The sequence below is a fragment of the Mus pahari genome, chromosome 15 (genome assembly GCF_900095145.1).
Source record: "Mus pahari chromosome 15, PAHARI_EIJ_v1.1, whole genome shotgun sequence".
NCBI lineage: Eukaryota > Metazoa > Chordata > Mammalia > Rodentia > Muridae > Mus > Mus pahari.
Genome location: NC_034604.1, coordinates 39,400,441 through 39,414,110, shown reverse-complemented (window position 1 = coordinate 39,414,110; position 13,670 = coordinate 39,400,441). Strand labels below are relative to the sequence as shown.

Genomic DNA, 13,670 nt, shown 5'->3' with positions numbered 1-13,670 from the left:
GCACCCCGCCTCCCCCCCCCTTCCCCACACCAAATAGAAGATAAACGACAGAGCTGAAGCCCTCCATCATAGTCAGAGCCACAGATAGGTCATCAATTTAGAGACACAGGTGGAGGGCAAAGTTCAGCCCCTAATTATTTAAGACTGCACTCTCCCTTTGTAACAAGATGAGGTTTTGAATATATGCCTTAGTGTAAGAAAAATACACTGTATCAATGTGGCCTGAAAGGGGCTTTAATCTATTTTGGTAGCTGAAATGTCTTCACTAAAATTGTGTGGCTAAATTCCAAGCTATGTGGTACAGACACACTCCACCACGGTCAATTTCATTGAGAAAAGAATTTACAGAATTTTCCCTCCACCCCTAACTCCCAATTTTTGATGCTTTAATTTAGGACCAATACTAAGGCATTTACATTTTCTTTCTCTCTTTTGGAGAATTTTATACATGTGTACAATTAAATATATCCAATCCACTCTTCCCCCTCCGGCTCGTCCCATACACCCCCTCAGAAGGTCATAGCTTTATTTTTGTTTTGTTTTGTTTTTGTTTTTGTTTTTGGAAAGAACCCACTAAGTCAAGTTAGTGTTTCCTACACCTACCTGGGTGTGGGGCATCTCTTAAAGCATGGGGAATCTAGCAGAATCCACATCCCCAATTATGAGTGAATCTCCTCCCTCAGTAACTGTTCAGTGCCAATTGTTACTCTTGTCACTCAGTGTATGGTGGGGGGGTCTTTAAATCATCTATGCTGGGATTTTTGCCTGTATTTATCTTATTGACAGTAATATTTTTTAATTGACGGAGCCCCTTCTCCCCATGTGTGTGTCTCTGTGTGTATTTGTGGGGGCTGGGGGGTGGGGAGTGGGGAGGTATGTCTCTTCTTTTAGATTTTGAGATTTTATTTTGCCTCCAGAGACAAGGTCTCATTACGTAGACTAGGTTGGCCTTGAACTCACGTTCCTGCCGTAGCCTCCCCAGGGCTGGTATTATAGATGCATATCACCACAGCTGGCTCTGGGGTTTTACTTTTAATGACAGCTTTTAATCTGGCCTAGCTGCTTGTTTCTATAATTGAAAATGAGAATCCTCCCACCCAAACCTGGGCCTTGGCTATAAAAGCTACATTGTGATGCTATACCATTGGTAGGGCAAACTCAGCCATGTGATTGCCTATATCTCTGGAGCCTTTTACAGCAAGATAGCTTGTTCATAAAGAAATAACAGCCCCTACTTACTGAGCTCTGCAATTTCTCGGCTGAGTAGGAGAAACAGTACAGATATTCCTGGTATCACAATTGCCCCTTAAGACACGGGTATTATCTTATAATCTAATTTTATAGATAGAGTAATTGAGCTCTAAGAACTGGCACTTCGACATCCTCCACTGTAAGACAGACTTCCAGCCCTTCCCTAGATATGCAATCCTCTGTTCAGGGTTTCTGCATTTTTACCCACACTGCTTGCAGGCAGCTGGACGACACCCACGGGAATGGGAACGTAAGGACCGGCTTGATAGGCTTTCCCCTAAGGAACCAAGAGTTTCTACAGCCTTTGGGTGTATAGTCACCTCTAAACTGTCCTGTGAACACCCTAAACCCATCGGCTTTTCCTGAATGGTTTCTTCTCACCTGATCCTCTGCTGCCGTCTTGCTGTAAGATGTGGGCCCTGTCTTCAAAGACCCAGGAGGGCTTCCAGATAATCACACCATACATACATCACAATTGGAGAAGTAGTGTTCATGGGAGCCACATTGGAGAGAGAGAGAGAGAGGAGAGAGAGAGAGAGAGAGAGAGAGAGAGAGAGAGAGAGAGAGAGAGAGAGAGAGAGAGAGAGAGAGAGAGAGAGAGAGAGAGAGAATGAATGAATGAATATATGTAATTGTGGGAAATCACTTATAGGCACCTAGAGAACTCCAGGTAGCACTTTTATCAAAGAGCAGGATCCTATGTAGGGAGAGTACAGAGGTAGGAAAAAAGAACAAGGTGTGGAGAGGTCAAGGATTAACACACCTCCCCCATAAAAGGGCCGACTGGAAAACACTGCAAACTGGGTGGGGTGGGAGGGGGGCATGTCTACAACTGTGCATCTCGTGGCTGAGTGCCGCCTGTGCTGGGCACTGCCATCCTTGGTGAGCTTTGAAGCAGGCCTGAAGGAGTGAGCTGAGTGAATAGAGGGCACACCATGCCTTGGCTGCAGCCCAGGGTGTTTTTCAGGGCTGAAGTCGGAGCTTTTTGATGTACAGCCCTGGGATTTTTGTGCATTCACCTCATGGCGCATAGCCATCCATGTATTTAAAGTCAGGCATTGAGATGGGGACAGAGGAGGGTCCAGGAAAGACAACACAAGGGCAGGAACCACAAGTCCCACACATGGGGACTATGACTTGGCCGATTGGGTCCCTGGTGCGTGTCATGTCCCTTGGGTTGTGCTTTTGGACCCAGAAGTGAGAGGACTCAGGAAGCCAAGAGAAAAATAAAATGTTGCACCCTACAGGGAAATTTTTAGCCCTCCAAGGACTTGGGGATTAGCCAATGTGTCCTCTTCCGGACAAAGTAGTTTCTGTTAAGTGAGTTAGAGAATCCTGAGTGACAGGGGTAACAAAGGAAAGTGGATGGTCCTCTGTGAGTGCTCATGAAAGAGAGCGCGTGCCAGGAATAAGAAACCAACCTTTCTGCAGGCAGCTTCAGAACCCAGAATAGTTCTATTCTCGACCCCCTCTCTGCCTGTACAGAAAAGACCTTGAGATCTTGAACCTGTGTTTTCTTTCTTACTGACTCTTGCTTTGGCACACTGCTAAAAACCCTAAGTGGCTCTCCAGTGTCTTTGTCTGACACCCAGCATCGAGACTTCTAAGCTTTCTTCAGGTTTCATTACTATTCTCTCTTCCCCAAGAGAACTTCTTATTGCCGTGTGTGCACTTGAGTGTGCCTGCATGAGCACGTGAGGGTCAGAGGACAACCTTCAGGGCTCGGTTTTCTCCTGTTGCCTTTACAGGGGTCCCAGGGTTAAACTGAGATCATGAGGTGGCAAGATCACAGCTCTCTCACCAACCCTGTTTTCTCTCTTTGTTTTAGTTTAACTTGTTATTGCTTCTTTGTGAATTTCACATCATGTACCCCAATCCACTCATCTCCCTATCCCTTTGTACCCAGCCTCCACCCTTGAAACCTCCTTCCCAAAAGAAAAACAAAATCTTATGTAGAAGCTGCAGTTTGTCACTCGGAATCCCAAATCTTGTAATACACACAGCTATCAATTCTCTGATCCATCTATCTAGGTGCTTATGAGAACTTATTGGAAGCCATAATAGTGTGAACTCTTGTGCCTTGCATTCAACCCAGCTTCTGCCCCTCAGGTTTTGTCATCTACCCCCTTCCTTCTGTGCCTCTTTGGTCCCTTAACTCTTAGGCCTGTGATCCTGTTCTGTTTGGTATTTGATCAACTTGCCATTGCACTTAGCTAATTTACCAGGCTTGGCTCTCGGAGGATTCTAATTGTTTTCCCGGTTTATTCCTCCTCCTCCTGTGGGTATAATTTTTCTGTGGCAGATTTGGGGAGGGGTGTAAGAGTGGGGTTAAGCACATAGGTGCCAGGGAGGAGTGGCAGTGGTGGTATATCACTGCGGGGATTCCACTTTGTACAGTTGCTTAGAATCTAGAGGGTCTACACTAGCTCATCCTAAAATACTGACCAATAACCATTTTCCTGGGAAAATAAGCTTTGCAGAATGGGTTTTTTCAAACCGAAAACCCAGCTTACTTTAGTAGGAAGGAAGCACACTCCAAAGAAAGAAATATTAGGGGTGCTAAAAGTGAAATTATCAAAGTACATGAAAGGAACAGAAAAATTAGAATTGAGGAGACTGAGCAGTCGTGCCAGGGAGAAGGGTAAATTAAAGAGTTAAGCAGCATTTATTTATTTATTTGTTTGTTTGTTTATTTTTAAGTTTTTTCCTCCCCACTCCCTTTTACCAGTTGTCAGAGCAAAAATCAGATGACTGTGTGCCTCAGAGTGTATGAGCTTTCTCTCCTGCCCCACTGTGGGTAGGAGCTAGTTCTTGTCAGATGCTGTACTTCCTGTGTCTAACACACACACACACACACACACACACACACACACACACACACATGCACACGGCATGGCTCACCTTAGTGCTGGGACTGGACAACAGAAAGGGCACTTTCTCCTCCTTCCAGTAAGAGTTGGGAGTTGGAAGAACGATACTACAGTAATGGCGACTCGTGCAGGATTCAGAAGGCAGGCTTGGGTCTGGATATTGGCACTGTAAACTGAAGGCAGCTATAGTGTGTGTGTGTGTGTGTGTGTGTGTGTGTGTGTGTGTGTGTGTGTGTAACTGTTAGCATTATAGCCAAGCTGTCTGCAGTGTGCGGTGTTGTGATGTTTGGGGCGGCTTTAAGAGATCAGACCACATGTGGCACTTGAATACTTTCCAAGAATGTTCTGCAGCCCTCTCTGTGGCTTTCTCTGGCGTGGAGCCAGGTCATAAAGCTTTGTCTGATGGTGGTTGTCAGCAACAAATGTCCATGTTCAGAAATGTGGATCAGGCCACTTACTAGGGAAAGGGGAACTGGTTTTCTGTTGTTTGTTTTGCCTTTCAGCCTGCAGTGATTCTACATTATCAATCCATAGCCTGGTAAGATGTATAATTGTATCTACTATGTTATTTTTGAGACTCTAGTGGGATGCCAGTTATGGAATACCCCTTTATTGTTTTAAAAGCAACATTTCAGCTGCAAATGTGTGGGATGTCTGGCATCCCCTGGACTACTAGGCATTCTCTGAGGAAAGAGAACTCATGCATTCTATGAGTTTGGGGTGTGACCTCTTTGTATGTGAGTGCTCGGGTTCAGTATACTTTACAGTGTCTGGCCCCAAGAATGTGCCACATAAAATTGCTCTTGCTTACTGTGGTTCTAAAATTGAAGTTGTGTTTGGTTCTTTAATAGAATGACAAATGAATGTGTTCATTCATTCTTCGTGGGTATGTACTCAGGCCACCTTGCACCTGTGGAGTTCACAAGACAAATTGTCGGAGTCCCCTTGGGCTGTGTGAGGTCCCTAGTTAGGGTAGCTCTCTGCCCTGGAGGATGTATCAAAGCTGGCAGACCCATTCCTCATTGTCTGTACTATGCTATTTTTAAAGTCCTGTATGGTCCTTTACTGACGATCATTTCCCTCTATTAGGGAGCTTCCCTGGCAACATCAATCTTGATTTCTCATTCTCCCTGTGATCCCTCAAGTCAGACCGTTGTGTTTGACAGGGGCTGGAATGAATTTCCACCTCTTGCATGCTCTTTGAATGTACACTTCCTGGTTCCTCGGGCTGCATGTTTAATTTATGTGTGTGTTGGGGCAAGTGGTTGCTAGCCTTATATCTTTACATTTAAGACTAAAATAGAAATTTAAAATAAAAACCTCATGTGCATCAAATAATTACCTATTATAACAGAACACCGAGTTAATATTAAACCCTGAACAAATATTTAAAAGAGAAATTGGGGAAGAAGAGGGATTATAAAAAAATATACTGAGATACCAAGACTTAGTACTATTTTATTATTTTATGTATATGGGTGTTTTGCTTGTACACACACACACACACACACACACACACACACACACACACACATCATGTGTATGAAGTGCTCCTAGAGTCCACTGGTACTTGAGCAGCCATGTGTGTGCTGGGAATTGAACCCAGGTCCTCTGGAAGAGCAGCTGGTGCTCTTCACCACTGAGCCATTGTCCCAGCCCCAGCTTGAAGAATTTGTCCAGTGGGGGAGGGGGGGAATCCTGTTACTCAGCTTTGGGTTTACAGCTTTGCCTTTTCTAGACATAGGTTCGTTACCGTATTCCCTGACCTGGTTTCTTACTCAGTTGATGCTAAAGCATATGCCACAGGTAGGTGCTGCAGCACGGGAGCTAATGTTAGATCAAGTTGTGAGTGGCCAAAAGAAAGCAAGCAAGCCAGTGTTCAACCACACATCCTCGAAGACAGCTATGGCCTGCATCTTAGCGTCCTTGCCTCTTGACAGAGTGATGGTTATAATTAGGGGCACTGTATGTAAAAGGACTGACAATGTAACACTCCCAGACATACCATTTATAGTAAATGTCATAGATGATATCAACCACCCACACTGTTTTGCCTAGACGGGATATTTATGTTGAATATGATGAGATCCAGACCCAAAAAAATGTGAAATCACAGAAAGTGGGAGATTCTCTTTCAAACTAAGTATGGAAGAATAGTATTTGCTAGGCTAGGAGATACCAGGCACTGTGTTCTAATGTTGGAATATAAGGACTTCATTGTTTTGCATTGAGTGCTCTCCTTGGATGAAGCAACCTACTACCTGTATCCGTGCCTCCTTCTTGTTCGGCAGCTTAACATAAAGTGCTTCCTCAGAATGAACGTTTACATCATATAATAATTGTTATAAAACAATGTTGCAGCTATAAAGAGAGTTATATGCCTGAAGCTTAGAGGAAATCAAGATAGATCTACCATGGAGTGTGTGTAATCTGGTCTCGTCTGTGGTTTTCCTGTTTCCTTTGTATCTTTCTGACTCTGTTAGAGAACCCAGGGAACTTGTGCAGTTCACCTAGTTGATGTAGACAGAATTTATATTTTGATTTTCTTGGGCACAGCTTGACTGATTGGGCAACTATAGCTATATCAGGGGTGGGGTGGGGTGGGGTGGGGTGGGGGAACAGCACCATTTTGGGAAATGAAAATTATATTTGAAGCCGTACTTCTACTCTGGAGAATTTTAATAAGTCTGCTTTTTATAACTTTAGGGTAAACATGTCAAGTACTCCCTAAAGATCAGAATGAGTTTTTTCATGTGTGAATTAATGAATTATTTAGAGTGTCAATCTGGGCCTATATGGAGCTGTCAGGAGAAACCAGACACTTGACACAAGAATATGACTTCTCCTATTTGATATACAGCTTCTATTAAAGTTCTACTTATGGAAGCCAGTATTTTGGGAAGGTAATTTGAAAGGCCATATCTACCCATCCACTCTTTGAAGTCATGCAGGTCAGGTATAGAGCAGTGTGTACATCATCTTGTTTGTTAACCTTTGACCAAATGGTCCCAGGACGCATGTCAGTGTGGGGCCCCTGAAGCTTACAGTGCCTTGTAGTTTAGAGGCACTAAGACATCTGATTTGCCTGTGGGTAAGACAGTGGGAATCTTAGTAATTGCTCAAGTATGAGCTGTCTCTTAATGAACAGACGTCTTTTCTCCTCCATGACAGTCCTGCTCTGATGTTTCTGTTTGTTTCCCGTTGCCTCAGTTTCTAGCAAATCTAAAGTGTGGTGATTTCTTTTAGCATCAGAACAGCTGCCTTGCCTTTTGGGGGTTCAAATGTTTCCTTTCATTTTCTTCTTCATTTCACACTTCAAATGAAAATTAAAGGCCCATCCTATCTCAAAGGATCTGGTCCAGAAAGATTTAGGCTTCTGCTTGTTTTAGTCAAAGTCATCTGTCTTAAGCAGGGGAGACCCAGCTCTAAGTAACTTCTAACTGCTCGCAAAGGGTGATTTTCCTTCTGCATCAGATTTCAGAATGTCATAAAGAAGAGTCTCATCGATCCGGGGAATGAGTAGATGTTAACCTCCTTCTCTTCAACTTGCTCATTCAAGAGCCTGATTTGAAGTAAATATCTACCTTATGAACAGCCACCCCTGATGACTGATATGTCACCACTGTCGTTCAGATCTTCAGAGTTCCCTAAAGGTTCACAGAGTAAATAGTGTACCCACGATGGCATGACTGGGATGTGGTAAAACCTGGAAAGGGTGATGCCTAGTTATGTGCGTGTATGCATGAGAGAGACAGAGAGATGGGGGGGGGGACATGGAAGTAGAAATGAGACTATGAGAGGGGAGACAAGCTCTAAGAATATGTGACACAAAAGCAGAAGAGAAAGGAAAGGGACCAGCATGTGTGACGAAAGGAACCAGAGAGGGCAAATAAAACAAAATATAATGATGGATATATGAAATGTCAATCATGAAACAAAACCAATTTCTGCATGTCTTAACCAAAAAAAAAATGAAAATAATACATTTTTGTCATTTCTAAAAGAAAATCCCCAGGCCTATCCATTTTGGCCATGTTTGTTCCTTGGCTGGGTTAGTTCCCTTGCCTACAGAGAAGAGGCCAGCTAACAGACATGAGTGTAAAGGAAATAGAAATCACAGTACCGTGTAGGAAATGGTAGATCCTTGTGTATGCCGTCTTTGACATGCACACACTGCTGGTGACAAAACATGTAACTCAGCAAATTCTCTCCTTCTGATGTGGTTATAATTAAACACTATGGAAAATTCACAACCCTCAGACCTGGGATCTGAGATGGGAAACGTGGCCCATGAAGACTGCCTGCCCTTCTCATTAAAGGTCAGCTTGCTGAGGTTCACTTTGTATGTTTCTCTGTCTCTAGCCCTGGGATTCTAGTAGATTACTGACATGCCTCCTTTCATGCTGTTGGTTTGTAGCTGAAGAATTGTATGAGTGGACTTTTGGTGAATGAGCTCATATGTAAGTGCCCTAGGAAATTGCTTTATTCAAGAGAGCTTTGCTGAGGGGCATTTTAATTAGTGCTGGGCCCATAGTATGCACCAAATCACTACCTGGACGGACAAGGGAAACGAGATGGTTTCATTTCCCTGGAGGACTCTCTCATTCCTCCTTCCTTAGACACCCTCCTCCAGACTCAGGACAGATGTGTCCAGACCCTGCCTGCTCCTTTGTAATTTACCACCACTGTACTGTGTTCATGTTAATGAAATAGCTTATAACCCACTGCTCATTGGGAACCGGGTTCTGTGCTACACACCCGGTGTCTGTTGTCTCTTTTGTTGCTCATAGCAGACCTGTGATATCAGCACACAGTTGGGTTTGAAGAGGGAAAAACTCACTTGCTTTCCTGGCCTAATAACACTGAAGCCATGGCTCTGACTTGAAAGGCAGATCCGATTTTAATGATTCTAACCCCGGAATCGGAATTCATGTCTTCCAAAATAAAAGTCTGCCATGTCCCAGGGTCTCATTGAGAAAAATGGCAGGCGAGGGGAGGGGTAGAGAAAAAGAGAGAAACCAGAGACCCTGGTTGGCATCCAGCTGCCTCCTCTAATGAAAGTGAGAAGAGACATTTGGTAATGGAATCCCTGTTGGTTTAGCTCAGAAAGCCTGTGAATAGAGACTGGTTATTCCCTGCCAGGGGTGGTGACACACACCTTTAATCCTGGGCAGAGGTAAGCAGATCTCTGGGTTCTCGGCCAGCCTGGTTCCACAACAGCTATGGCTATAGTGAGACCCTGTCTCAGGAGGGAGACTGGTGTTCCCTTGCACTGGGCATCCTACTTTAGGAAGGAGCTAGGAATGGCCGGAATGGAGCTAAGCAAGTGGAACAGCTTACCTCTAAACAGTCAGTTTACGTGTGGCCAACAAAGCTCTGATCTTAGTGATTTTGGTTCTTTTGTCCTTCTGATGAAGCACATCACATTCTAGCCATATTAATCTGAGAACAGTTTTCCATGTTGCTGTATCCTGCATCTGTGGCAGAGAATGCTAACAGTAGACTCCAACCATCAGGTATTAAGAGCTCATCCTAGCCTGTCATTGCATATGCAGGCTGTCTTTGAATCTTGTGCTTTGGTGGTGGCCCGTGCTACATAATAATCCTCCATCACATTGCTTGTGTTTTAATTGCATGTGTGTAAATATGACCACGTCTCATCCCAGTAACGCACACTGTGCCTGTTTGAGTGGTGGTTGAATGTTAGCTAGCTAAGTTGCTTTCTTAAAGCCACAAACGCTGCAAGTAAAATTACTGCATGGGTGATGGTGCGTCTGTGGAGCCTGCTGAAAATAGTATCCACTTGGGGAGTATTCTGTGGTCCCTGGGTGGGTCAGCAAAGTGGAGGAGAGACAGAGCGTTCTGGTCCCAGTTGTCCTGAAAGCTCTTATTGATATGGGATTAGTCTCGGTGGAGACAACTGTGCTGTCACATGGGCATCAGGGCGATTGAGAAGAGTGACTGGAGGCCTGTGGGGGGAAGGGTTCGGCGCTGAGTCACTGAGTTCATTAAAAGGCTACAGAACAGGAGTGGAATTGGAGCGTGGCTGGAGAGACCTGCCCCTGAATGGTTCAACCACCACATCTGAGCCCACACCTCGGGTAAGCTAACCGATCCAGTCCATGCTGAGCAAGGGGAAGACTGGAACCTTCAGGTACAACCTGGGGAGTGGGCTTACTCTCCGTCACACACCCCATCTTCTTCTTACAGGTTCAGAGGCCCTGAGTAAGATTAACATGCAGGATCCTAGGTGGTCTCAGAGACCAGCCTCTCTCTGGTCCTGAGCACTGGCTCTCAATACAAATTTCCTGGCTTGGTAGCTTAAACGTTCTGAAATGTAAAAATGCATGTGTTTTATTAGTAGCCAGCAAATTATATTTGGCTAAATTGGAATAATTTCAAGTCGATTTAAAAGTTGGTGGTGAACTGATGTGGGTGAGAAAAGTCAGGGTTGAGAATACGCTACCTTGTTCTTCACGACACTGTATTGGTAAAAGTGTGAATCTTTTCTATGACTAGAAAAAAATACCGTAAAGGGCTGGGGTTGGGGGAGGCACTGCTGACTTCACTGTGCTGGGGCAAAGTAAGAAACATTTGAGGGACAGGAAATATAGGCAGAAAGTCATAAACTAATAAACAGGGCCCTTTCTCTCTCAAAGTAGGGAATTACGTAGTCTTTAGCTTTTAAGTGTAACTAGTGTGTGTGACCTTGTGTCAGTGCTAGATGGATCTGGGGTGTGTGCTTTTGGGTTCCCTCCATATAAACTGTAAGCATATCTGAGTGTCAGTTAGTAAATATATGTGCCCTAAAGGGAATCACAAAGGTAAGGCTATATAGACTGATATTCTTCTCTCTATGCATTCTACTGTCAAAAGAGATCAAAAGCTGCTGGTAGCTGGAGAAAGCCTTTCGAAGTGAACTCTGGATGTAGGAGCTGCCACTGCCATCAATTGGTTAGTCTTAAGATTAAAACAGCAGCTTCCCGGACCAGGCACACTTTTTTTTTTTCTTCTCCTCTTATAAAAGAAGCTAGTGAGAAGCGCTTTCCCTTTAAGTGGCCTGTGCTCCAGCAGTGGACAGTGGCTCTTTATTTTCCTGCTTCTTCCCCTATGCTTCCTTTATTTGTTTTGCAAAACTGCACATTGAACTCAATTCATCACGGTTGGTTTGTAAGTGTCCAAGGCAAGGAGAGCAGATGTCTGGAGGCTTCAGTTCAGGAGGGTTAGGAGTGGAGAGGAGAGGTGGAGGTGGCTGGCTTATATATATGGCAGCCATCCAGGATTAGGAGCAAAGGGAACAGGACTGTGGTTACCCCTTGATACTGTCACCCCTTTTTATCTGGAGAGAACTTCATTCCCCCTGGTCTCAATTAGCTTAAGTGTAAAATTTATTTAAATTAACAAGATCTTCCCCCAAGAGGGGGACCTGGGAGAGGGATGGGTGTCTCAGATATAAATGAAACAACCATGACTTAATCAACCTTCTTGCACAATTAAATTCTTGCTTTCATGTATAAGAGCATCTAAACTTATATGAGCCAGAAAACATTTTTAATATTTCTTTCACGTTTTCGTAAAATTTTTCAAAAAAATGAAAATAGGAAATGCATCAGCTGTGCCATTTAAGAAATTTGTTTAGCAGAGCTTACAAGTTGGGAGCAAAGCAAAATTAACTGAAATGACCAGTGGCTTAAGATTTCATGTGCATTGCCAGGCAGTGGTGGCACACGCCTTTAATCCTAGCACTTGAGAGGCAGAGGCAGGTGGATTTCTGAGTTCGAGGCCAGCCTGGTCTACAGAGTGAGTTCTAGGACAGCCAGGGCTACACAGAAAAATCCTGTCTCGGGGAAAACAAACAAACAAACAAAAAACAAACAAACAACAAACAAACAAAAAGATTTCATGTGCAGTTGGGTCTTTGGCTTGTAGCAGAGCTGGAAGCCAGATTGAAATGGTCCACTGATGTCTAATTCTAGAGTCATGCATGCAAAGGGATAAAGGGATGCCAGGAACTCTTCCCTGGTATGCAAGGGGTTTTCAATTTTAGAATTTAACTAAAAGCCCCACCGCAAACCCTTCTATTCTGGTTACCTTGGGGATGACCCACAGCAGTGTGTTAACCCGTTGCTCACTAACAGTCAAAGCCAATCTCTGATGGAGATGTGGAAGCACACACAGTTCCAACCTCCCACATGCTCAGCTGTGAGGACCCTGTGAGGACCCTGCCAGTTCTGAATTTACCTAGGAAGCTCTGGGAGCACTTGCCAGCACACCCTGCTACCTTTGACATTTCTGTTCGTTTCTGAGATGTGATTGTGTTGTGTATGTGACTGAGTAGGTTGGTGTGTGTTGTGCTTTTTATTCTTTGTTTGATAGGCTCAAGCTCAAGACTTTGGACATGTACGACAGGAGTTGTACCACTGAGCTACACCGTAGCCACTTTCGCTTGCTTTTATTTTTTTTAAACATTTTTATTTTATTTTACTTTATTTTATGGGTACAGGTATTTTTGCCTGCATACATATATATGTGTACCATGCACATATTTGGTGTCATGGATCTGCTGGAACTGGACTCATAGACAGTTGTGAGCTGCCATGTGTATGCTGGGAATTGAACCTGTAGAGGAGCCCCTTGTGTTCTTAACCATAAAGCCATTTCTTCAAACACCAACACACCCCATTTCCCCAGCCCCACCGTTTTGCTTGCTTTTTAGTTTTGTAAATCTTATCTCATGTGTCTGTGTGAATATTTGATGTGGGTAAGGGGCTTTCTGCGTTAGCTCTCTGTACTCTGTGAACCTAGGGACTTGCCCTGCTAAATGGAACTGGTACATTAGATCTGGGAGAACAGTTCTTTGCATTGATCCAAACTGTCTTAGTGTTGGGGAATAAAACCCTTTGCTTCTTGTCTTTTGAATTGTTCTGGGGTTGGGGGCCCCCCTCCGGTGGAGCCAGGCAGGCAGAGAGGTGACAGGAGTGTCTCCTGCACAGCAGCTGCTCCCTAGCATCTGGATGCTTGTCCTGGACAGGGCACACCTTCCTATAGCTGCAGCCCTCTCTCCAGGGCACAGAGCACACCTTCCTATAGCTGCAGCCCTCTCTCCTGGGCACCGGTGGATGAGATCACCTTTCCTTTATAATCAGATTCACAGTGTTTATCACTTGCAGACAATGCATTTAATACTGATGATTTATCCACTTCCTGTGAAGCTTGAAACCTTCTCTTTCTGTGGTTACCTTTCCGAATTATTTTCTTCCGGGTCGAGGTAGATCTTAGGTTTGCCCCTTGCGTTTTTCCCTTACTTCTCAAACTTAACAGTAAAATATATTTACTTCTTCAGTTTGTCTGTAACAAAAGTTTTTCCAGCCCTGCTTGTAAGATAACTGCTTTCTCTTTAGTTAGGAGCCGTCCCTTGGGCCTCATACATATGCACCTAAATATAAAAATTCTCCTGTATATTATCTTGCATGGCTGTCAGCCCTATCCTCTTTCGTCTTCTCAATCAGTTTCAGCCGGAAGAAGCCTGAACCCCCTCCCCGACCCTTC

At 44.2% G+C, this 13,670-nt stretch overlaps 1 protein-coding gene across 6 annotated transcripts in view; it reads left to right on the top strand.

Moving 5' to 3' along the window:
- Positions 1-13,670, top strand: part of Mcc (MCC regulator of WNT signaling pathway) — a 279,992-nt gene that overhangs the window by 129,065 nt on the left and 137,257 nt on the right. Inside the window, exon 1 of one of the 6 annotated variants that reach the window (XM_029547055.1) lies at positions 10,203-10,222. The exons of 4 other annotated variants lie outside the window; for them this stretch is intronic. The gene's annotated coding sequence lies outside the window, so the exon portion shown is untranslated. One more of the 6 variants, XM_029547053.1, reaches the window with a different exon arrangement.